This window comes from Rhincodon typus, chromosome 27 (assembly GCF_021869965.1).
Source record: "Rhincodon typus isolate 14 chromosome 27, sRhiTyp1.1, whole genome shotgun sequence".
NCBI classification, from domain to species: Eukaryota; Metazoa; Chordata; class Chondrichthyes; order Orectolobiformes; family Rhincodontidae; genus Rhincodon; species Rhincodon typus.
In genome coordinates, this window is record NC_063358.1 from 13,690,288 (window position 1) to 13,714,440 (window position 24,153).

Genomic DNA, 24,153 nt, shown 5'->3' on the forward strand with positions numbered 1-24,153 from the left:
CATGGTTGGATTTGAGCCTGTATCCCCAGAGCATCAGCTTGGATCTCAGGATTTTTAGTGACATTACCTCCAGGCCATGCCTCACATGTTAAAATGTTGAATGCCACTTTTGTCTTGAATGGTTTGTTATTTCTCTCTCATAGAAGGCCAAGAAACAAAAGGTCACCAAAGGGAAGACGAGTGATTCAAGCCAGGAAGCTAATGCTGCCCCAGCTCAAAATGGGGAGAATAAAGAGGTAAAAGCCTGCAGTTCTACTGTCACCCATCATTGGAACCATGTACAGGATTCTGGAGTTGAATTGCTGAGACCTTCCTTTGATCTAAATTTACAGTTGTTAAAGGGCTGCTTTTAGGATCTATCTAATTTCACCTGTATCAACTAATTTTCTTCAGGAAGTAGTCATCTGATGAATATTTGCAAAATGGGCAATGATGGCCATCCCTAGTTAGCTAACACTCCTGCAAAAACTGTGTTTTAATTTTTTTAAAATTTGCTTAGTAGTGGAGCTGTACAGAGCAGAATGTTTCCATTCTGACTCCTGGAATTTTCTCAGTTCAAATTCTATATTGAACCTCATTCCCCGAACTCAACGTCAGGTATGTTTGGGTGACTCCTGGTGTGTCTGTGAGGATGTCTCCTAATGACAGGATTGAACTTTGGTAGTGATGCCACTCACTACGTGGACAAGTTAGTAGGGTATCCAGTACCCATGCAGTTACAGGGTTTGAGAGAGCTGTGCCCAAAGACTTAATCTAGTTGTCCTCTTGTGTAAACAGTCACACTACAATGAAATCTCACCAGCGAGGTCATCTGGAAAAATTGAATTTCAAAATTAATCAAAATGGTTTTCTTTTCCTTTTTACAGGCATGAGAATTGAAAAATGCTGGTGGGCGAAAGTCTTGTCCAAGTCTGGAGAGTTTGTCAACCTCCTGTCACTTGTACAGTTGAAAGGAATATTTTTATCAATTTTTATAAATGCAACATTTTTGTAGGTTGAGTGGGCAGATGTTGCGGATGCTTGCAGTGTGTTTTTATTTTCTGGAGACTTCGTGTACTGACATGCTGCACATTGAAAGTGCTTGAGATTAAACATTTTTTTTTGTTTTTCTCCCCCTCTGTATCCCTAAATGTGACTGTTTCCTACTTGTGCTATCAGTTAAAATTGTATCTGTAATGTCAGTAACTGTTAGTGGCAATTTTTGCTCTCCATGTGAAATCAGAACTCTCTTGCTTGGCAATTTCACAATTGAAAAATGAAACTTTTTTAAAATGCTGTTTTAAAGTGAAAATATTCTTTGGAATGTGTTTTAACAGACTCTTCTGACATTGATCCTATTTTTGCTGAGTATCATGGAGTTTTAAATTTGCTACCCAAATAAAGTTGAATACTGTTATGCTTGGGATTGGGGTCATCTACCTCTCTGTTCACATATAAAGCCACTGGCTCTTGGTTCCACTGACACTGGCCATTCTTGGTGCCTCTGTCTAGAGTCCCTGGAATGGTCTACAGGAGAGAGACCACACTTTGAGAATAATATCTCACCGTCACATGCAAATATCTTTTTGATTTTTAATTGAGTACCGCTCATCCAGAACCAATAACAGTGATCATGATTTTGATCTATGTGGGGTGGTGGAGGAATGAACAAACAGCTGGAGTAAAGACAATGAGTAATTGGGGGACCAGGAAGCTGAGTGCACAGCAATTCAAGAGAACAGTTGGAATACTGTGTGTAATTCTCTCTGCTAAAGGAAGGATGTTGTGAAACTTGAAAGGGTTCAGAAAAGATTTACAAGGATGTTGGTAGAGTTGAAGGGTTTGAGCTATAGAGAGAGGCTGACTTGACTGGGGCTATTTTCTCTGGAGCGTCAGGTTGACAGGTGATCTTATAGAGGATTATAAAATCACAAGGAACATGGATAGGGTAAATATTTACAATTACAACATTTTAAAATGTATCTGGATGGGTATAGGAATATGGAGGGTTTAGAGGGATATGGGCCAAATGATGGCAAATGGGACCAGATTTATTTAGGATATCTGGACGAGTTGGACCAAAGGGCTGTATATCTCAATGACTTTATAACAGAATGGAGAACATGCTGCAGTCCCCATGTATTTCTCTTGGTCTTTTTGTATTCTTCAGCTCTGTTTAATTATACACATGTAGTGAGAGATTGTTTTTACGTCCTTGGTTTCTTACAATAAATTTTAGGGATTTTTTTTCATTCTTCTCTTCCTTTCTCCCTCCTGTAGAGTTAATTGTGCCTACAACTAAGCAGCCAGCCTGTTTGAAGTAGCCGGGGGCTAAAGATGGTTTTAGTTTTTACCACACTTTTGGTAATCCAGCCATTGCTATTTTTGTGTGAAGCTCATTTGGCTGGACGGTCGGTTTGCAATATAGTGTAACGTCAGCAGTATGGGTTAAATTCCTACACCTGCTGAGGTTACCAGTCTCCCCTCACATGGGGTGTGGTGGCCCTCCGGTTAAATCAACACCAGCCGTGTCTATCTAATAGGACTATGGCGATTTCACCTTTACTGTGTTAAAACGTGCATTAAACACACCTCAATGTGGTGAAGGAGTCCCGTAGTGAGGGAGTGTCAAACTTGTTCCGTGCTACGTAGTGCGAGTGCAGTTTAGAAAAATTCCGCCTGATTTAGGCACCATCCTTCCCAGTAAAACGCCAGGTGGCGCCAGATCTTTACGAAATGATCCATTCAGCAGTGTGACGGAAAATAAATCAAACATTTGCCGATTGTTCTGCCAGCAGAATGCCCAACTACTTCAGTTGGTGATGGCAGAGAGAACTGAAGTTGACTTTGCGTGTGATAGCGCACAAATAATTTAAACAGGCCAAAGACGTAAAAAATACATGGAAATTGTATCAAGTTCCCCATTCCGTCCCACCACAGATAAGTTTTCTGTTGGACATAGACACCCATCCCCTATTAATTTGCTCCAATTCTGCTAATGCTTTCGCCGCCTATTTGTTATGAAAACTGTTATGAAAAAGGGGGGAAAAGCATAATTTTTAACGCAATATTGACAATCTTGTTACTGAAGTTCTTCAAGTGAATTTGAATCATTACGTCAAGTATTTCGGCAACAAACAGGAAACGAATTCATCAGTTTTATATGTTGAAAAAGCCTTTACAAGAGAATGACATGGTTTACTTAACCAGCTGGCATTTGAGATTGGGATTAAGCCGCGTGACTGAGCTCTTGATCCAGCCAGTCCCTGGTGCTGTGTTCCTGCTTATTTCACATCTAAATTCGCAGCTCCAGGCATTCGGACAGCAACCAGTCCGAAAGGAGAGTTTGTACTTTTTAAAATCAAAGCAGTATTTATTGTAGAGCTGGTCGCAGAACAGTGAAAGGAAAATCTCTAGAAGTAGCAGAATTTAGGAGCAGAGTTTGTGAAATATACAGGCTGTTAAAACAGAAGGTGCTGAAAGTATTCAGCAAGTCAGGCCACATCTGTGAGCTTTCGTCAGAACTCACTTTCTAGGAGATATTAAATCGACTGGGTTCCTGGGCTATCGCTATTCAGTGATCAGAAGTGAAGTGCACTCAGTCTGTGTTTCAGTACCATGTGGATTATGGTCTCCTAGAGCTGATGCATTGGGTAAATATACTCTCGAGTAATATTGAGTCTAACCGACGAAAAGCACCTAAGGGTCAATCTGTGTCAAGACCCAGAATTACATAACTGGATTCTCATCTGTCTGAGCAGATATTGTCTTTCCAACTAAGAGCAGAGCCGCTGGTAACATGCAGCGGGCGGGGAGTATCTCCGGCTTTGCCTCGCCATGGTACTGTTTCCCAATCGGACTGTTCGCTCATTGACTGCCTCATGTTGTAAGTTTCTACGTTTTGGTTTTGTTTTGCTGTTCTGTATAGTTTTACAGATCGTGTTAATGCGGAAAGCTGGATTAGCTCCGAGAGGCCACAGAAAGACAAAAACCGGGATTCTGACGAACAGACAAATGTGAAAAACGTTAAAGGAAACAAACTTTAGCAACTGTCATCCAGCCGTACATTGCAAATGAGGAGGCTATATAATAAAAGTCTTAAGAGGCGGAATTTATATTTAAAGACAGTTCTTGCATTTATATATCGCCAAAGCACATGCAAGGTGTCCCAAACTACTTCATAACCAAATGATAATTGAATATGAGATAGTAGGAACTGCAGATGCTGGAGAATCCGAGACAACAAGGTGCAGGGCTGGATGAACACAGCAGGCCAAGCAGCATCATAGGAGCAGAGCATGAGACCTCGTTCCTGCTCCATTCGCGGCAGTAAAATAGTCGGGGTTTTTGGTTTTGTCTTCAACTTAGTTCCGTGTCAGAAAGTGGCCAAGGAAAAGGCGGATCGCGTCCGATTGACAGTCGATAAGTAATTAAGAGATTGTCTAATTGCCCAATGAGGTGAGAATTCAAAGTGTAATCAACAGCTCAACAAACTCAACACGAGTTTGCAGTTCGTTAAACAACAACTTGCTTAAAATAACGTTTAAATACAGAAAAGAGATCCCAGAATGTGTAATTAAAGTCGTAATCAAACAAATTAGTGGTGAGATAAAAAGAGATTTTGGGAGTGGATCAGGCAGATCGCGATGGTTTTAAATGAGAAGAAAGGCAGAGAGTTTTGGGAAGGGAATTCTACAGCTTTTTCTGTGGTGAAGAGAAGGAAGTTAAGGAGGTACAAACGCCAGAGCCAAAGAAACTGAGAATTCAGGGAAATTGCAAAGTTTGAGAAGGTTACAGAGATAGGGAGGACAGACAGCCCTGAAGATTTTTTTTTACATTTGAGGTGTGGATGGACCAGGAGCCATACAGATCACTGAACAAAAGGCAGCTAGATGGGTATATGAATAGAAAGGCTTTAAGAGGGATACTGGCCAAATGCTGGCAAATGGGACTAGGTCTGATTGGGATGTCAGGTCAGCACGAGTTGGACCAAAGGGTCTGTTTCCACACACTCTGACTCTAGAAGAAGGTGGTGGGTAAATGAGGCCAGGTTCCAGTTAGGATGTGGCCAAAGTTTTGGATGCATTTGTGGACAATGGGAGCTGGGAGGCCAGCAAGAGAACAGTGGTATTGTCACATCTGGATGTAACTATGGCACAGATGAGGGTTTCAGCAGCGGACAAATTAAGGCTAGAGTGTAGATGGATGATGTTACAGAGGTAAAGGTAGGCAATCTTCATGATGGGGAAGAAGATACGGGGTCAGATTGCAAACAATGGTTTTCAGCTTCAAGCAGTGGGCCTAGAAAGGACTATACTTTGTGGTGGGGATGGAGTATGATGACGTCAATATTAACTTGGAGATGAAAACTTGATATTTGAGGGTAGTCATAGGTGCAAAATTCAAGCATCAAATCCTTGTTTTTGTCCCTGTTTTGTCAACTAGATGGCATAGAATCTGTTTGCTTTCTATTAACTCCTTGCCAAAACGTCTGACATCAGTTCAAGTACAATGAATGGTTTGAGGTGCAGTCATTTCTTAGTTTGGTGGACATAACTATCATTTTGTACACACTTTCCATCTCACTGGCATCTGTGGGATAGTCTGGGGATGTTAGTTGAGAAAATACTGCTGCACCAGACACTGGGTGAGCTCCCCCCTCATGGAATCTTTCACATCCCCTGGACTGGCAGATTAGTCATTAACAAAGGATTCTAAACTCCAATACTTGGAATCACAAAATATTTACTTAGTCTATTTGGTCCACTTTCATTCATCCACCCAGACAGGTCCCAGCATCGAGCTCCTGCTGTTTCTTCAATGATTCTGGGGTTTAGCTCCTATTTTGAAGGGTTTTTTTTCTTTGAGTGAAAATAAAAGGTACTTTAGGAGTCAGGAACTGATGGGCAGTTAAAGCTATTAGAAACAATATTGAATTCTAGACTTTATAAACAGAGACATAGTATACAAAAACAAAGAGGCATCTTTAAACCCGTAAAGACATCATTGAGCAGGTTGCTGCTGACCTTCATTTAGAAAGAATGTCAATGCCGTAGAGAAAGACAAGAAGAGATTCATTAAAATGATCATGAGGTTAAGTGTAGTTTCTATTATGAGGAAACAGCAGATAAATTTGGGCTTGTTTCATTAGAATAGAGAAAGTTAAGATGAAACAAAAAAAAATTGCATTTATATAGCACCTTTCATAGAATGCCTGCCGAAGTCAGTCCATGAGGCACTTGTGGAGCAGCCAGTGTTGTCCTTTGGGAATGTACTACACTGAGATGCTGCAGGGTTGTGACTGGGATGTACAGAGATTCTGGAAGGCTTTGTTTGGGAATGTCACTGAAATCCTGAAGGGTTGTTCCAAATTTTGTTTTTAATTTGAGTGAGCTGACAATTAGGTAACAGCTTGAACTCATTGCACAATTTAAAACAGGAGAGGGTAAATATATATATATTTTATACAGCAGTTTATTGGAACATTTGATCGGTGGTAGGAATAGAATCTCTGAACAGCTGCTAAAAGCAAAGTAAGTGGACATTTTGAAAATAAAAATCTGCAGAGGTCTGTGAAAAGGGCAGAGGGATGAAACTAATTGGATAGCTATTTTTAAAATCCTGGTACAAGTGTGGTGAGCCAAACGGCTTATGCTTGTGCTGTTCTGTGATTCCAGATTATCTTCACCACCTCCTCAAATGCTGAAATTCTCTGGCTTTAGCCTTTCTTATCAGGACCCTGTGAATTGTCCTGGAGTTTATGGAGCTGAATAGACTCTTCTTGTTCCCATGAGTGCAAAGGGTTGCTTCACTAATGGAATTTTACATGTGCTATTTTCACACACAGCATGGGAGGTTATGAGGGGGCCAGACACTGGCACAGTTCAATGATGGTCTATTATGCCATGCAAAGTATTAAAGTCCAAGTTCCACCGCACTTTGTGTTGAGTTGGGTTCCTCAGCATGGGGAATGACTCTTGACCTCAGCACCTGTGGATGAATGAAATAGATCCTCACTGCTTGTGCTCACTCCAGTGTAAATGGTTATCGCAGGAAAAGTAGGACTGGCTTATTGATGAACAACCAGCAAAACACAATGTCTGAACACCACGACTGTATAGGCTGAGCAACATTCAGAGCCCCAACCCAATGAAGAGACAGTTTGCTTGGGGCGGAGGGTGCTAATCTATAGTCACCGAGACCTCAGTAGGTGCAACTCATCTCAGACATGGACTGGTGACAGAAGGAGGAGTTCAAGGAGAATTGATGTAACCTCTTGTCAATTTGGGAAGATGGTGAGTTACTCACCACTAAGTGCAACTCAAGATATCGAGAATTTGGACATCTGGTCCATGAAGAGACAGAGAGATAATGTTCAGGGTTTTTCTCTTTTTCTGAAATCTAGTTGTTATATTTTGCATTTAACTATAATTTCTTGTTTTGAACTGGGAGTTGCAGATAGTTAATGATGTAGTTAGAACTGGTTTTTCTAGCCTGCAATGCTGACTCATCTCTGCAGAATTTTAGCTAATATAAATAGATTTTTCTTAGTAAGTGCAACAAGGATTTCAATCACTATCACCAGAAACAACATAATGGGGATATTGATAGGATTTAAGACTGGCAAGACCTTTGGATATGATGACCTGCACTCTACAGTTTTAAAAGAAGTGGCTGCAAAGTTAATGCATTGGTTGTAATCTTCCAAAATTTCTGGGATTCTGGAAAGGTTCCAGAGGATTGGAAAATTGGAAACATAACACCCTTGGTTATGAAAGATGGGAGAAGCAGGGAACTATGAGCTAGTTGACACTAGTTGAGCTAGTTGTCTTCAAAAATGCTAAAATCCATATTAAAAAGTTAACAGCAGGACATGTAATACAATTAGATAACCAACATGGTTTTGTGAAAGGGAAATCATGTTTGAAAGGTAGCCAGATTCACTGACAATGCAAACTTGAGTAAGAAAGCATGTTGTGGAGAAGATACAGATAGGTTAAAGTAAGTGAAGAAAAATTTGTTTGATGGAGTATGGAATATGGGAAATATGAGGTTGTCTTCTTTGGCAGGAAGAATAGAAAAGCAGAGTATTATTTTGAATGGAGAAAAACTGCAGAATTCTGCAGTACAGAGTGAGTTAAGTGTTTTTGTACACAAATCACAATGTAGGTATGAAGCAAGTAATTAAGAAGGCAAGTTGAATTTTGGCCTTCATAGCAAGAGTGATGGAGTATAAAAATGTGCAAGTGTTGTTATAATTGTACAAGGCATTGGTGAGATCACAGTTAAAATACTATATGCAGTTATAATCACCTTCCTGACTTAAGGAAGGACATACTTGCAATGGAGGCAATTCAGGGAAGATTCACTAGATGATTCCTGGGATGAATGAAAGGGAATTTAGAAGTATGAGTGATGATCTTATTGAAACATGAAATTCTGAGGGGGTTTGATAGGGTGGGTGCTGACAGAATTCTCCCTAATGGGAGAACTAGAATGAGGGGCATAGATACAAAACATGGAATTTCTCTTATTTAAAACAAAGATGAGGAGGAATTTCTTGAAATTCTTCAGTATTTGGAATTTTCTCTCCAACATCCAGTAAATGATAGGCCATTGTCTAACCCAGGTTTGAATGTATTCAGATTTGGATTGATAAGGGAGTAGAGGGTTGTGGGAACTGGACCTTTTTATAATGGTCTGTGCAGGCGTCACTGGCTAGGCAGCATTCATTGCCTATCCCTAATTGCCCAGAGGGCAGTTAAGAGTCAACCACATTGCCATGGATCTGGAGTCACATGTAGGCCAGACCAGGTAAGGATGCAGTTTCCTTCCCTAAAGGGCATTAGAGAACCAGATAGGTTTTTCCCCAACAATCAACAATGGATTCACGGTCACCATTAGACTCTTAATTCCAGAAATTTATTGAATTCAAATTCTACTATCTGCCATGGCAGGATTTGAACCTAGGTCCCCAGGACATTATCTGGGTCTTTGGATTAACAGACCAGCGATAATACCACTAGGTCATCGACTCTCCTGGGCAATAGTTGTATGAATGAGGCCATCATCTTGCTTCATTCCTCGTTTTTATTTTATATTTTCCCATGTCAGATTTGGGAGTAGGCTTCTGGAACTGTGGACAAAAGAGAAATCTGACTGTCTACAGAGCAACTCCCCCACCCACTGACAACTCCATTTTACCTACAATCATACAAATTGCTGCAGAAGTCACTTGGCCCTCAAGTCTGCTATGCCATTCAGTAAAGTCTTGAAGCGATCTGATTGCTCCGTGTTTTTGCCTACCCTAATAAGTTTTCACTTCTTTTCAATAATTTAATTCTTCTGTAAAAATGTGCAAAAGCTCTACCTTTTGAGGATGTGATCCAAACACACTCAATCTTCTGTAAGAAAATATTTTTACCTCATCTGTCTTCAATGGGTGACTTCACATTCTTAAACAGTGACCCCTAGTTCTCGATCCTCCTGCAACAGGGAATATTCTTTTCACAAGCGCACTATCACAATCCTTCTGTATCTTTCGTGTTTCAATTAAGTCATCGCTTACTCTTCTGAAATCCATCGGATAAAAGCCTAGCTTGTCCAACTTTTCCTCAAAAGAAAAGGCGCCTCTTCCAAGTATTAGTCTAGTAAACCTTCTTTGGACAGTTTCGAATGTATTTACATTCTTCTTTAAATAACTTACATAATACTGCAGATGTTGTCTCGCCAATGCTGTGTAAAATTGAAACAAAACCTCTCTACTTTGTTCATTACAAGGGAAATTGAATTTAATAACATTCTACCAATTTCCCTAATTGCTTGCTGTATCTGCATATAAGCCTTTTGTGATTAATGAACAAACACACCCAGATCCCTCTGCAATTTCTCACCATTTGGATTAAATGTTTTTTTAATTCTTTTTGCCAAAATGGACAATTTCATATTCCCACATTATACTCCATTTATCAGATCATTGTCCATTCACTTAACCTATCTATATTCCTTTGTAACTTCTTCACAACTTACTTACCTACATACATTTTTAAAATTTTACTTTATTTTAGATTGTGGACCAAAGTGGGATAGGATACTGCTTTAAACCAAGGACTATGAAAAGAGATATCACAGTTTTAAAATTAGTTAACATTTCACTGTGAGTTGTATTGACACTGCTGTCTGCTCAAGCTGTGAGGAAGATGCTGAAGACTCAGCATCACTGTGGCTATATGTTTAGGGCAGCTTTGCCCAGTGATAGCCTGTCGATTCAAAAAACAATCAGGACAGTTGGGTGGGTCAGGGATTATCAGTGTGACAAGCCTCCAGACCTTTACAAAGCCAAGATCCTTTCTCTTTGCAGAGAAGTAACAAAGAATTGGAGGATGGCTACCTATTCTCAATCTCCTTTTCTACAAGCTTCTGCCTGTAACTTGTCATCACTGCTGGAGTGTGTCAGGATAGTGTCCTAGGGCCAACATCTTCATTCAGCTGCTTCATCAATTACTTGCCCTGAGATACTGAAGCAATCAGCAAGACCTGAACAACATCCAGTGTTGGACTAATAGCGGTGAGTAACATTTGCTCCACACAAGTCCCAAGCAATAACCTTCTCCAACACGACAGAAGCTAACCATTGTGCCTTGACATTCAATGGCAGCCTGCTTGATTGGGACCCCATCCATCACCTTCAATCATTACTCCCTTTACCAATGACATACAATATTAGCAGTATGCAGCACCTACAAATTGCTCTGGAGCAACTCACCAAGGGCTCCTTTAACATACCTTCTAAACCTTTAATCTTTACCATCTAGTAGGGCAAGCCCAGCAAATGCATATAAAAACCATCACCTGAAAGTTCCTCTCCAAGCTACACAATATCCTGACTTGGAACTACATTGCTATTCCTTCAATGTCACTGGGTCAAAATCCTGAAACTCCCTTCCTAACAGCATTGTGGACCCCAAGACCACAGTGGTTTAAGAAAGAAGCTCACCATTATCTTCTCCAGGGCAGTTGGGGTTAGGCAAGAAATGCTGGCTTGGTAACTCCCACATCCTATTAATCAATTTTTTAAAAAACAAGTCTGCCACTGCATCTCTGACCCGTCCCTTATTCTAATTTGCCAGTTTTCATTAGCTAACTCTGCTTTTAAGCCTTCTTAATGACCCTTATTTAAATTTAAAATACTAGTTTTGATCCACAGCTCTATCCCTCAAACTGAATGTATAATTCAATCATATGATTACTGCTACTTAGGGAGTACTTTCACTAATTAATATAGTCTGTAGCACCAATACAACCTGTTCCCTGGTTGGCTCCAGCATGTGAAGTTATGAGAAAGTATCCCAAAATATTCTGTGAACTCTGCATCAAGGCTACTTTAACCCATCTAATCTTTCCAGTCTGTAAGAACATAAAAGTCGTGGTGATTGTTACTATATGCTTTAGACCAGCTCCCATTATTGCTTCCCTTATATTCCATCCTAGAATGTGATTACTATTAAGGGTCCAAAACACCACTCCCACAAGTCACTTCTTGCCTTTGTCATTTCACTTCTCTGCTCAAACCACTTTCATATCCTTGTTTCCCAAACTTAGAAAATCCCGCCCTATTTTGCTAATATCATCATTAATTTAGAGACCTACCTCTCCACCTTTTCCCAGCATTTTATCGTTCCTAAATGTTGCTTTGAAGCATCTGTTTCAACATGTCCTGAATTTCAATTGCTTTAATTTGACGATAGCTGGACCATCACTGGTGCAGTCAACTATTTTGGTTACACAATGTTCAAACTGAAAGGAGGCAGGGGCATGCACAATTGCTGATAACTGGGGGTAGCATTTGATTGCTGACAATTGGGTGAAGAGCTGGGACAGAGGTGAATGCAGATGATTAAAGAACTGAAAGCGTGGCTAAGTATCAGTATGTGGGGACTGGGGGGAGGGAGAGGTTTGAGATTTTTAAAAAATTTGTTCATGGGATGTGAGTGTTGCTGGCTAGCCTAATGTTTATTGCCCATCCCTAATTGCTTGCAGGACAGTTAAGAGTCAATTACATTGCTGTAGGTCTGGAGTCACGTGTAGGCCAAACCAAGTAAGAACGGCAATTTCCTTCTCTAAAGGACATCAGTCAAGGGCATAAGGGTTTTTTTGGTCAACCAACAATGGTTATATGGTTGCCATTAGACAAACATTTTAGTTCCGGATTCTTATTGAATTCCAGTTTCCCATCTACCATGGTGGGTGTATGTTCCACAGAGCATGAGCCTGGTGTTCTGATTATAAGTCTAATGGCATTATCACTACACCATCACCTCCCTGGTTTCTGGAATAGGGACAGGTAAAGAGAAGGGATAAGTGCTGGTGACTGGAGTTTGAGGGTAAATGCTGGCAACCTAAGGTGTGAAGGGTGGGGTGAGTGTTGGTATCCGGGACAAGGTTGAGTGCTGGGAGCAGAGGAGAAAGGGGTAAAAGTGAGTGCTGGTTACAAGGTTTGGGGAAGTGTGCTGGTATCTGAGGACTGAGGCACTGGGGGCAATGGCAAGTGGTGATACCAGTGGAATAACAGTGGGGTGAGTGCAGTTAACTAGGGACTGAAGGGGGAAAGCCAAACAGATGGGCCATCCCGAAAGTCCTAAGTTTTCTGGCAGGGCATATTGAGGTTGGGGACATTGCTGAAGCTGTATTGTTTTCATTCAGCCCAAGGCAGGTCCTGTCAGTGCAGTGATCACAGAGAGAGTTGATGCGTCTGCGTCTGGGACTTGGTGAAGCGAATACATATCCTGAACATATAACGCTGATGCCTTTTGACAGACGGCTCAACAGCTCAATGACATCACCGAGTGCAAGAAGCGTGGTATAAAAAGCTCTTTACAGCTAGTCATCATAAGCATCCAGTCAGATCGGAGGCTGTGCTACACTCTACTCCATCAGGCAGGACCAGTCATCTTACTGGGATGTAACTGCACTGCCAATAGCGTGGAGTCTTCCTCTCATACTAGGAATATTTGAATTGCACGCTGCTTTTGTTATAACCAAGTGCCATTCTTATGTTGCCTTCGGACATGATACTTCGACTGAACAGATTAACTCCCAATTATTTCCGGCTATTACAGGTTAGTAGAACTTCCTTAATTAAATTGGGGAATATGCAGGGAAAGACGCAGGATTACATGCAGTGGCATTCAAACAATTACAAGCAGTGGTCTTTGCATGGTAACACGCTGTGACATTCAGACAATAACACAGTGTGAAGCAACTGAAAGTAGAGATGAGGGTAAAGCAGTAAATGTAATGTATTTGGGTTTCAAATGACCTTTGAGTGTCAGCTAGCTCAGTTAGCTGGATGGCTGGTTTGTGATCAAAGTGACACCAACAGCATGGGTTCAATTTCCGTCCTGGCTGAATCTACCATGAAGATCCCACCTTCTCAACCTTGCCCTCGGCTATGGTGTGGTGACACTTGGGTTAAACTCACCACTGGTCATCTCTCACTCTCTAATGAGACAGTTGTCCTCTGGGATTATGGCGACCTTTACTTTGTATAGCTGACTTATGTGAGGGGACTATTAGCAGGAGTGGATAGCCAGCCAGATACAAATCCAAAAATAAGGGGTCAGAAGTAGTTACTTAGACTGGCAAAAGGTGGAAAGTGGTGTTCTACAGGGATTAGTGCTGGGACCTTTGTTGCTTACCATTTACAATGAGGATACGCATTCAGAAATTGGAAGGACAATTTTAAAATTTGAAGGTTACCTCAAATTTTGGATTATGGTAAATACTAATGAAACTTGGGACAATATGCATGAAAATATCAATTATCTTGCTGAATGGGTCTGTAATTGGCAAATTAAATTCAATACAAGTAAGTGTGAGGTCATGCATTTTGTTAAAGAAGAATGTGGAGGCCAAGTTTCTTTGGGAAAGAAGGGCCTAAGTGGACTAGAGGAGCAAGGGGATCCAGGATACAGATTTACATGACTAAAAGTAATAACTCTGCTTTACAGGGCAAAAAACAAAGAAAGTACTGGGGTACTTTTATTTGTGGAATAGGTTCCCTGTTTTTCAATTCTATCTTAAACAAGGGACCTTTGTTAGGAGTGTAAGGAACACTGTGTACAGTTCTGATTGTTATGTTACAAAATGAATGTAGAAAGGATGGAGAAATTGCAAAGCAAAAATATAGGATATAATATAACATAAAATAAATATAAGGTACTGAGAGACTGCAACTACCAGAAAAAAATTAAACAGCTTGAATGGTTTTCTCTAGAAAAGACATGACTAATGGATGATCTGATTGGTCAATGTAGAAATATATATTTTACATTATAGATAACAAATAAGACTTAAGAAATCCAATAAGGAATTCAGGAGGATACGCCAAACAATGAAATTAAATAAAGTGAAAGGGAAGCATAAAAAAAATTTAGATTGAATGACTAGTTTGATTTGTAAATTGTATGTAAAATAGTCAGTAATACAGCATGACATTAACATGCATTGAAATTAATTCACAGTCACTAACAAGATATCAGTTTGTGCAGATGAAACTGCTTAACTGATGAAGTTTTTTGGATAAAAATTTCATCTTTCCTCTATTTAAATCTTTAAACTGAAGATTGGATGGACTTTGTTACAGCTGATCTTCAAATCTACTGTCTCAAATAGGCATTTGTTTTCTGGGGCTGTAACCAGTCAATGACCCAGTATCACATTCTATTAAATACCTCTTTATCCAACATGCCTGTGATCATCAGGGTTACAGAACAGTCAGTGTCTCTCTGTCTGTGCATCACCTGCTCCTCTTCTCTTCCTCTTGCTCTTTCATCATTTTCACTCCTCCTCCCTCTAGTTCCTTTCTCTATATAAATCTTTCCATTTCTCTCTTACCTCCTCTCCCTTTTGATCTTGCTCCTTCTCTCCCTTCTTTCCTGCCTATCTGTTTGCATTTCTCTCCCTTCACCCCACTTCAGTGTTTTTACCTCTTTCCATCAATCAATTATGATTCCTGAATATGCTGGGCTTTAGTTCACGCCACCACTCACTCACTTAAATCCTTTGCATTCTTGTGTGAAAGTAACAGTGAGTATATTCGCAAATCAACTCACCAGGAACAGCATGACAGTGGCTCCTGACCCTTAGCCAGTACCAGGGTGCACATTTGTCACGAGGGGTGACTAAACAGCACAATGGTCCCCCTGCCCCCAACCGAAATGCTGACGATAACTTGGCAACATAATCATCATCTTTGTTGCAATATCCTGATTCAGCCCTGACCAGGAATTTAATAATAAGAAGGAAGTCATTTAGTCTACCATGGCTGTGGCCGTTGGCTGGAAAATTCCAATTATTCCCAGGCCATGACCTTTCCCGTTTCCTTATTCAGGTCAGGAACATCATGCCAGATGACTTTCTCCAAAGATTTTAATGGAGGGGGTGAAGTGTGGATGCAGTGGTCACAAACAGGCTTAGCTAACTCCTGACACTCGCTGCATGCAAATCCCTGTTAACTGAAGCATTGTCATGTTCCCAGTACCCGTGGCACTAACAACAGCCAGAGTTACAGTGGACAAGGGATGCAGGGAGCGGAAATTAGAATCATTCATGGAATTTTAGAAAATCCTGGTAGTAGAGAGGCAAGTACTGAGGGGGAAGGGCAGAACCAATGGTGGGGGGATGGTGTGCGGGGAGGTTGTTGACAGACGGAGGGTAGTGGCATTTTTTTTTGCTAGATTCTTTCACTTGGCCTGCAGTGACAGCTGGATGTTTTTGTACATTCACTTCACTGATTTGGAATCTCAATGGATTAAAATCAGCGGCCGTTATATAAGGAACAAATTAAATATTAAAACCAACATCCCAACTGCCAAACTGCATCATTGTTTCTGGCTCATGTGGTTTAGTTTTTAACCCTTACGAAGCTATGCTCAGTGTTTAGTATGGTCCATAACACATTTTCCTGGGAAAATCACAAGAAAATCCTGGTGATAAGAATCTGTTCTGCTGACCCTTCCTGCAACCCTCCATCACTATCCCATTCACTCCCAATTAAATACTTTAAAAGTGTAGTCACAGTTGTAATGGAGGAAAATGTTGTACCATAGTGCTGACAATGCAGAGTACGGAGTGTATAAAGCTGTGCCAGGTAAACTTACCTTCAGGTAAGCAGCAGACCTCAACCAACTGAGCAATGATCCACCATCTACTTGAGAATGATGGTAAACATCAGGCAGATCATAGGAAATGGAAACCCCAAGAACCAGACTAAGTGTGTGATTCCACTTGGCTTCTTTCCGGACTCCCACCTTGAAAACCAGTGTCCCCCAAATAACTGATGTCATTCCATGGCTGAGACCTCTGGGCAACACCAAGACTTGTCAGAGATAGTAGGTACTGCTGATGCTGGAGAATCTGAGATAACAAGGTGTACAGCTGAGTGAACACAGCAGGCCAAGCAGCATCAGATTCCTCTAATGTTGCTTGACCTGCTGTGTTCATTCAGCTCTACACCTCATTAACCAAGACTTGTCAGTAGTTCTGGACCTGAGCTCGTCCTTCCCCTGACCCAAGCTGTTCCACTATGGTTCTGAGACTGGAATCTACCTGACAATAAGAAGATTGCCCAGCATGGCCTAACCAAAATCAAAAAACAAGAAAAATCCAATTTGGCCAAACCTCAGACCTTCAGTCTCCTTATGGCCCTCAGTGAAGTGATGGAAGGAGTAATTGAGTAACCTGCTCACTGAGATAATGAGGTAGGTCAGTGGGAGAACACAGGACCCAGACCAGGAAGAATGGCAAGTCAACAGTGGACAAAGGGAGGGGGACATTTAAATAGGAGACAGCAAAGTCATACGATAAATACACTCCTACAGCTATAGAAGCATTGCCAAAGCCTGGGATTCATAGATTATGAGGACAATGAGTCTTAAAACAAGAGTTAAATAGTCATAGTGTAGAAGAAAACAGAAGGAAAACCAAAAGGGAGCATGAACAACTCATTAAAAAGAAATGAAAATAAACAAAATAGTCAAAGGATAAAGGAGATAACAAGGTGTAGAGCTGGATGAACACAGCAGGCCAAGCAGCATCAGAGGAGCAGGAAAACTGATGTTTCGGGTCTGGACCCTTCAAAACATCAGCTTTCCTGCTCCTCTGATGCTGCTTGGCCTGCTGTGTTCATCCAGCTCTACACCTTGTTATCTCAGATTCTCCAGCATCGGCAGTTCCTACTATCTCTCTCAAAGGATAAAGGAACCACTTTACACTTGAGAAGGAAGTAATATCAGCTGTTTAAGAATCTCTCTACATTACAAAGGAAGGTGATAAGGTATTAGAAATATTTGTAGAGGGTGTAAGAGAGTCACAACTGAAGGGAAATTTTCAGAAAGAAATGTTTTTAAAATGACAAGTATCGATTTACAAGTTGAAAATGTCAACAGCTCATAACATGGACGAAGCTTTGGGGATAGGTTGAAATTCATCAAGATTATCTAAAGATATTTGGAAATAGGAATTGTTAGCAAAGAACTGGCAAGTGGGGAATGTTCTTCCTTGGTCTGGAAAGGAGAGGGAGTTTTTGGGAAATTATGGCATCTCATTTACTGGTGGTTTTCTGCTTTGCACAGATGCAACTTGCGGGTGAGGCCACAGTTCAGAGTACTGACCGACTCATTAACTTCTCTGCACTGCTCCTTGCTGTAGGAGGTATCGGTTTATCCTCCTTTGGCACCAGAAGAATGACTGAAGCAGCTGAAACCATGGCAATGTTTGGAACAGAAGCATCAGAGCAGAGGAATGAACTGCCCCAAAGTGAATAATGGACAAATAGGAAATGGAAACCCCATGAACCAGACTAAGTGTGTGATTCCATGTGGCTTCTTTCCAGACTCTCATCTGGAAAATCAGAATATGATTCCCAAAATATAAAGTGGTCCCCTCTCTGCATTCTATCTGAATAGACAAGCTACATTAAGAGGAGTTAAAATGAATGGTTAATGTAACGATGCTTCCCCTCCTTCTGAAGGGAGTCAATGGGATAGTGAAAATTTTTGCTACTGCTTCAAACAATCAGTTTGTGTATTACTATTTTTTTTCAGAGAGAATGTTGACTGAAGTTCAGTACAAGGTTTTAACATAGTCAAGCAGCAATCAAGTTACACATGGAATATCTTAGCAAAGTTTATACAGATAGCAAATATGATCATTGCAAGTTTAAGTATTCAGAGTCAAGCGTCACCCAAGCTCATGTGGCCTGTATACTCCATCAGTTGTAATACCAGATCTTTTTATCTCTGTGATCCACCTGATTGCTGGGTTCAAGCTCTGGGTTGCTGGGAAAGGAGGGTTTGTAGTTTGAACTCATCTCTGTAAAGCACCATATCCCCAATCAGCATATTTTCAATATTTAGGAATAGCTTAGAAATTAAAGGTTGATGTGTTGTATCATTGGTGTTGCTGGCCCTTCTGGAACATTTCGTGTCTCCAAGATTTAAAGGTAGTCTCCTGGATTCTGTGGTGGATAAATTTGGTGATAATCTGAGGGGTATTAATTTTCTTTGAACATCTCTTTATTGGGTACAAGAATTCCGAGATGGAGGAAATGATATTTGTTTGGATGGGGCACTTGGAGGAGGGAGATCATGTGGTGAAACCTCCAGGTACATATCCACTCAGAGGTGGCAACCCTAATCATCAGACAAACTGAACTATTTAAAACTAGCTGTCAGACTAGGTCAGAATGAAAAATCCTGTCAAATGGCCCTATGACAAATAAATGTGCCCTGGCTTATGTCATAATGTATTTTGTATTTGTTTGCCTTACATTTGGGAAAGACTGCAAGCAGTTTATTTAAGGATCCTGTAACAAATGTGTAATTAATAGATAGTATATGTATAATTAATAGATAATAAGCACAGCATCCCAAGGAGCTGCTGTAACATTAACTGTGTATGTCTGCAAAATTGGAAGTTGTGACTGCTGTAGCCCTAATCTCTGCCAGTGAGTGGTGCTAGTGAGCACATACATCAGTGACCCCTATTGACGAATTGAGGGAGTTCACTAGTGTCCCTTCCTGACAGATCGGGGTTGGAGGCAATGGGACGGACAATATGAGCTTTTTTCTTGTCTGGGTTAAATTTCATTTAAGAATTGCTCTCAGTTGTGAGGCAAATACATTTTCTCTCAACCTTGCTATGCAAATAAGCTTTTTAACATGGTGCTTTTATATCAGAATGAAATGCCTCAATACTCGACTAAAATTGGCTTGTGCCTGGAATTTTGGGATGAAATAAGTAATTCAATCATTTAATTACCTCCCAGCTCATTCAACTGCATTGCTCCAGGCTATCCAAGTCTGAAGATGCACAGAAAATCAGTCTTGTTAATGCCAGAATTTTCACACTTCAATTGAAGAATGAACATAACAAATCTGAACTCATTAAATTAATTGACACTGGGATTAGGAGTTTTTGTAAATACCATAAGCCACACCCGATACCTCATAGTCACTGTTGTGTTATTTATTTGCTTTGACGGGTTCTCAGGGTCAATATCTACATGAACTCATGGGCAACTGTTTGGAAAACTGCCAACAACACTAAAATGCAAGTTACATAACAGCTGATGTTATTGCCATTATAGATTTGTATTTATACCAGTACAGGCCTGTGGCTCAAGAGCTGCCCTACATACGCTTCAGAGAACATTGTATTTCAAACCAACCAAAACAGATGTGACAATCGGAATGTCCCTAAGGCAGAATGCTTATCAAACATGCTGCACTTCACTCAACAGGACTGGAGTTCAGGTTTTCTCAGTTGGGGCTCACGTGCAAATCTGAATGCTGCTTCCCTAGGTTAGGAACTCCGACTTATTGTCTGTATTACCAATAAATTTCTCACCACCTCGGAAAAACTGGGCTGCTGAAACAGAAATTGTGTCTGTATTGTTTCAGTGTTTCCAAATTTTGCTCAGCTGAGATGATGTTGCAGTTTTCAATTGAGACTGAGCCCTGGTCTCCCTTCATTTCCTCCCTTCTCAACTTCCCATCACTACACCCCTCTGTCAGAGGTTGCACATATTGAAGGTACCACAGCCATGAAAGGCAAGCATCCCAGAGTCAATTGACAGTTCTGGAGTGAGCTGCCAAAACAGATTCAGAATTGGATTCCTGCAAGATACTCTTTGAGTTGGATGAGGTCAAATGGTATGAGAATGAGGTGACTCCCGTCTGAGGGAAGCCAGGTCCTGGGCCCTTTACTTGCAATAACAGGGATCCAAAAGCTCCTTTATGTCATGGGCTTGGATAGGGCTTAAAGGAATAAGTCTCTGGAAAGACAGTAATATCAGTGCCAGTACCTGGCAGTTCCTGGGCGCACAGCTGGCTGCATAGGTCATGCAAATCCAGTGAAAATGAAATGTTTAGTCAGGCCCTCAGGGCCACTGTAAAGCATTAGTCTGGCAGCCACTGATGTCTTGAAGTTGTTGCTGTCATAGATATCACATACTCCAGCTTTCTGCTGGCAGCTAGCTTCACTAAGCTAAAACTTTACTATGTATTTCTTTAGGTCTAATCTTGCTTAGCTCAGACACAGCTTGTGGCTTTTTAATCCCCACTCTCAGCTGCACTGAAGTATTAACGCTTGCAGCTTCTTCTAGCCCTCACAGCTAGCTTCACCAAGTATAATCTTTCCTTTTCCCTGGGTCCTCAACTACACAGATTTGGTGTAATTCAGTTACCTTCCCTACAAACCAGCTCTTCTAACATGGAGGACAAATTTCTGTTCCATTACTGACTGTCCTTTAATCCCTGTCTGTAAATTTTTGAAGTGTTCTTCCATGACCCAACTGTCCTGTGTGATATATTAAAAAAAAACTGGCAATAAGGACTCCTGCGATTGCAGGGCAGAATTAAAATGTTACTATCCAGTAAATGCTGGAACTGAGCGTACTCTGAATGCTACATTCTCAGAGAATGCTGTTTTCTCTGATACAACTGGATATCCAGAAAATGGATTCCTTCACAAACTGTGTAAGGCAAAGACCACCTATGATAACATTTCATTACCTTCTCTTGGCACCTCAGCTTGCACCTTGTCTTCCCCCTCCCACTGGGTGTCACTCTGCCTTCTCCATCTGTGTAAGGGCTTCCATCATGGATGATTCTCCCTTAATTGTCTTTGCTGTTTGTAGACTATCCTTTGGAAGGAAGGAATAGTTATGATCCTGTCAATAGCTTACACATCTCATTTTTGCATAAATTGAGATGTAATGTACATTTTTCTTTTTAAATCAAGAGTCTTTGTAGACCATGTGAGTTTGCAGTTTTGATTGAAGAAGGAGCTTGAGTTGCAAGACACAGTTAGGGCCCAGCTGGAGTGTTGTGTTGAATTCTAGATGATTTGCTTTAGGAAGGACGTTAAGGCCTTACAGAGGCTGAGAAAAGGACTTAATAGAATACTGACAGGAATGAGGAACATAGGGCTTATACAATTAATTGTGTGGCCTTGGGTAATGTTGTAGAACAGACACCTAGGGGTTAAGGTACATAATTCTTTGAAGTTTGCGACACATATAGACAGGGTGGTTAAAAAGGCATTTGGCACACTTGCCTTCATTGCTCAGTCCTTTGAGTATAGGAGGTGGAACGTCATGTTCAGGTTGTACAGGTCATTGGTGAGGCCTCTTCATCAATACTGTGTCCAATTCTGGTCGCCCAGTTAAAGGAAGGATATTATTAAGCTGGAGAGTGTTCAGAAAAGATTTACCAGGATGTTGTTGGGTATGGAAGGTTTGAGTTACAAAGAAAGGCTAAATAGGCTGGGGCTTTTTCACTGGAGCATAAGAGGTTAAAAGGCGAACCTATAGAAGTTTATAAAAAAAAAAGGGGTATGGATAGGGTTAATGGTTGTTGTCTTTTCCCCAGGAAGGGGATTTTGAGACTAGGGGCCACGTTTTTAAGGTGAGAGGAGTGAAATTTACAGAAGTCATGAGGGACAAATTTTCCACATAGAGGGTGGTTTGTGTGTGGAGTAAACCTCCAGAGGACGTTTAAAAGGCATTTTGATAAGTACATGAATAGAGAATGTTAGGAGGGATATGGACCGGGAGCAGGCAGGTGGGACTAGTTTAGTTTGGGATTATGGTTGGCACGGACTGGTTGGACCAAAGGGTCTGTTTCAATGCTGTATGACTTTATGATTTGCCTGTTTTCCCCTTGACCAGAGAAGATAAGTTGAGGACTAATAGACTGGTTCAAAATTATGAAGAGTTTTGCTATTGTAAATAACGAGAAATTGTTTCTAGGGGCAAGACAATCAGTAACCAAAGTAACAGATTTAAGGTAGTTGGCAGCAGAGGATATATAAGGAAAAATTTTTTTTACACAATGAGTCACTGTGATCTGGTATGTATTTTCTCAAAGGCATCCTGGGGATTAACCATTGACCACAAACTGAACTGAATATAAATATTGTGGCTACAAGAGCAGGACAGAGGCTCGGAATCCGTAGGGAGTCACTTACCTACTGACTCCACAAGGCACAAGTCAAAAGTGTGATGGAATACTCCCACTTGCTTGGCTGAGGACAACTCCAACAATACTCAGGAACTTTAACACCATCCAGCACAAAGAAACCTGCTTGATTGGCACCACATCCACAAATATTCACTCCCTGCACCACTGGCACACAGCAGCAGCAGTGTGTGCAATCTGCAAAATGCACTGCAAAAATTCACCAAAGTTCCTTAGAGAGCACATTCTAAATCCAAAGTCACTACCACTCAGAAAGACAAAGACAGCCAATGCATGGGAACAACACTACCTGTAAGACCCCTCCAAGTCACACTCCTCCCTGACTTGGAAATATATAATTGTGCTGCTGAGTCAAACCTGGAATTCCCTCTCTAACAACATTGTGCGTGTTCCTACACCAAATGGACTGAAGAGGTTCCAGAATAGAATAGCCTTTATTGTCCCATGCACTTGAATGAGTGCAGTGAAAAGTTTCTAATGTCGCCTTTCAGCACCATCTTAGGTACAGAGGACCTAAGTACAGATACTTTTAAGTATAGTTACAGAGTAAAAAACAAATAGTGTTGTTACAGAATTAAAAAAAATATAGATTAGCATGGGAACAGCTGAAAAAGTCAAGAATGAAAATAAGTGACAATAAGTACTGAAGTTCCAGTCCATACCCACAGGCCCCAGAACATGAGGCCATGCTGCCTCCACGTGCCGGCTTCCATCCAAGACTCACTCCACTGCCGCCATGGGACTCGGCCCGTTCGCTCCGCTCCACTGCGGGACTCGGTCTCCTTGCATGCTTGAACAATTCTGTGACTCTGTGTGAAGGGCTGCTTGCTGGTTTTTCTTTGGAATGGCCTAGCTCTAATTTAATGGTTACCCCTATTTTTCTGAGCTCTTCCCCCAACTCAGAGAATAATTTCTTTACCAACTCCTTTAAACATTTCAAACAGCTGTATGAAAAGAAAGAGATTGGCCATAGTGAACTAAGGGCCTTTGGAGAATGAGGCAGGTGAAATAGTATTGAGGAACCAGAAAATGGCAGAGGAATGACTAACTACTTTACATCAGTCTTCACAGTAGAGGACACTAATAACATTCCAAAGTTACTAAATTAAGGGGCAGAAGGTAGGAGAAAATAATAGTAACTATCATTACGGGAAAAGGTGGTAGGGAAACTAATTGGTCTGCAGACCAACACTGGGTCAATGGGCTGACAGGTGACAAATGGAGTTTAATTCGGATAAATACGACGTATTGCATTTTGGTAAAACAAACAAGGACAGGACTTATACAATTAAAAGTAGGGTCTTGGGTAGTGTTGTAGAACAGAGAAACATAGGGGTATATTATTCTTTGAAGTCTGCGTCACATGTAGGGTTAAGAAGGCATTTAGGATGCTTGCCTTCATTGCTCTGACCTTTGAGTATAGGCGTTGGCATGCCATATTGATGTTGTACGGGGCTTTGGTAAGGCTTCTTCTGGAGTACTGTGTCCAGTTCTGGTTGCCCTTCTATAGGAAGGATAGTATTAAGCTGGAGAGTATTCAGAAAAGATTTACCAAGATGTTGCCAGGAATGGAGGGTTTGGATTGTGAGGAGAGACTGGATAGGCTGGAACTTTTTCATTGGACCATTGGAGG

At 41.0% G+C, this 24,153-nt stretch overlaps 2 long non-coding RNA genes across 2 annotated transcripts; both read left to right on the forward strand.

The window, feature by feature from the left end:
• LOC125486264 lies at positions 1 to 1,403 on the forward strand. The gene is made up of 2 exons (XR_007264934.1): positions 1 to 236; positions 867 to 1,403. It is a non-coding gene; the product is annotated as an uncharacterized LOC125486264 (long non-coding RNA).
• An 8,974-nt stretch (positions 1,404 to 10,377) lies between these two features.
• LOC109937801 lies at positions 10,378 to 19,940 on the forward strand. Its single transcript, XR_002261625.2, has 3 exons — positions 10,378 to 10,546; positions 12,682 to 13,097; positions 17,613 to 19,940. It is a non-coding gene; the product is annotated as an uncharacterized LOC109937801 (long non-coding RNA).
• The last annotated feature ends 4,213 nt before the right edge of the window (positions 19,941 to 24,153 follow it).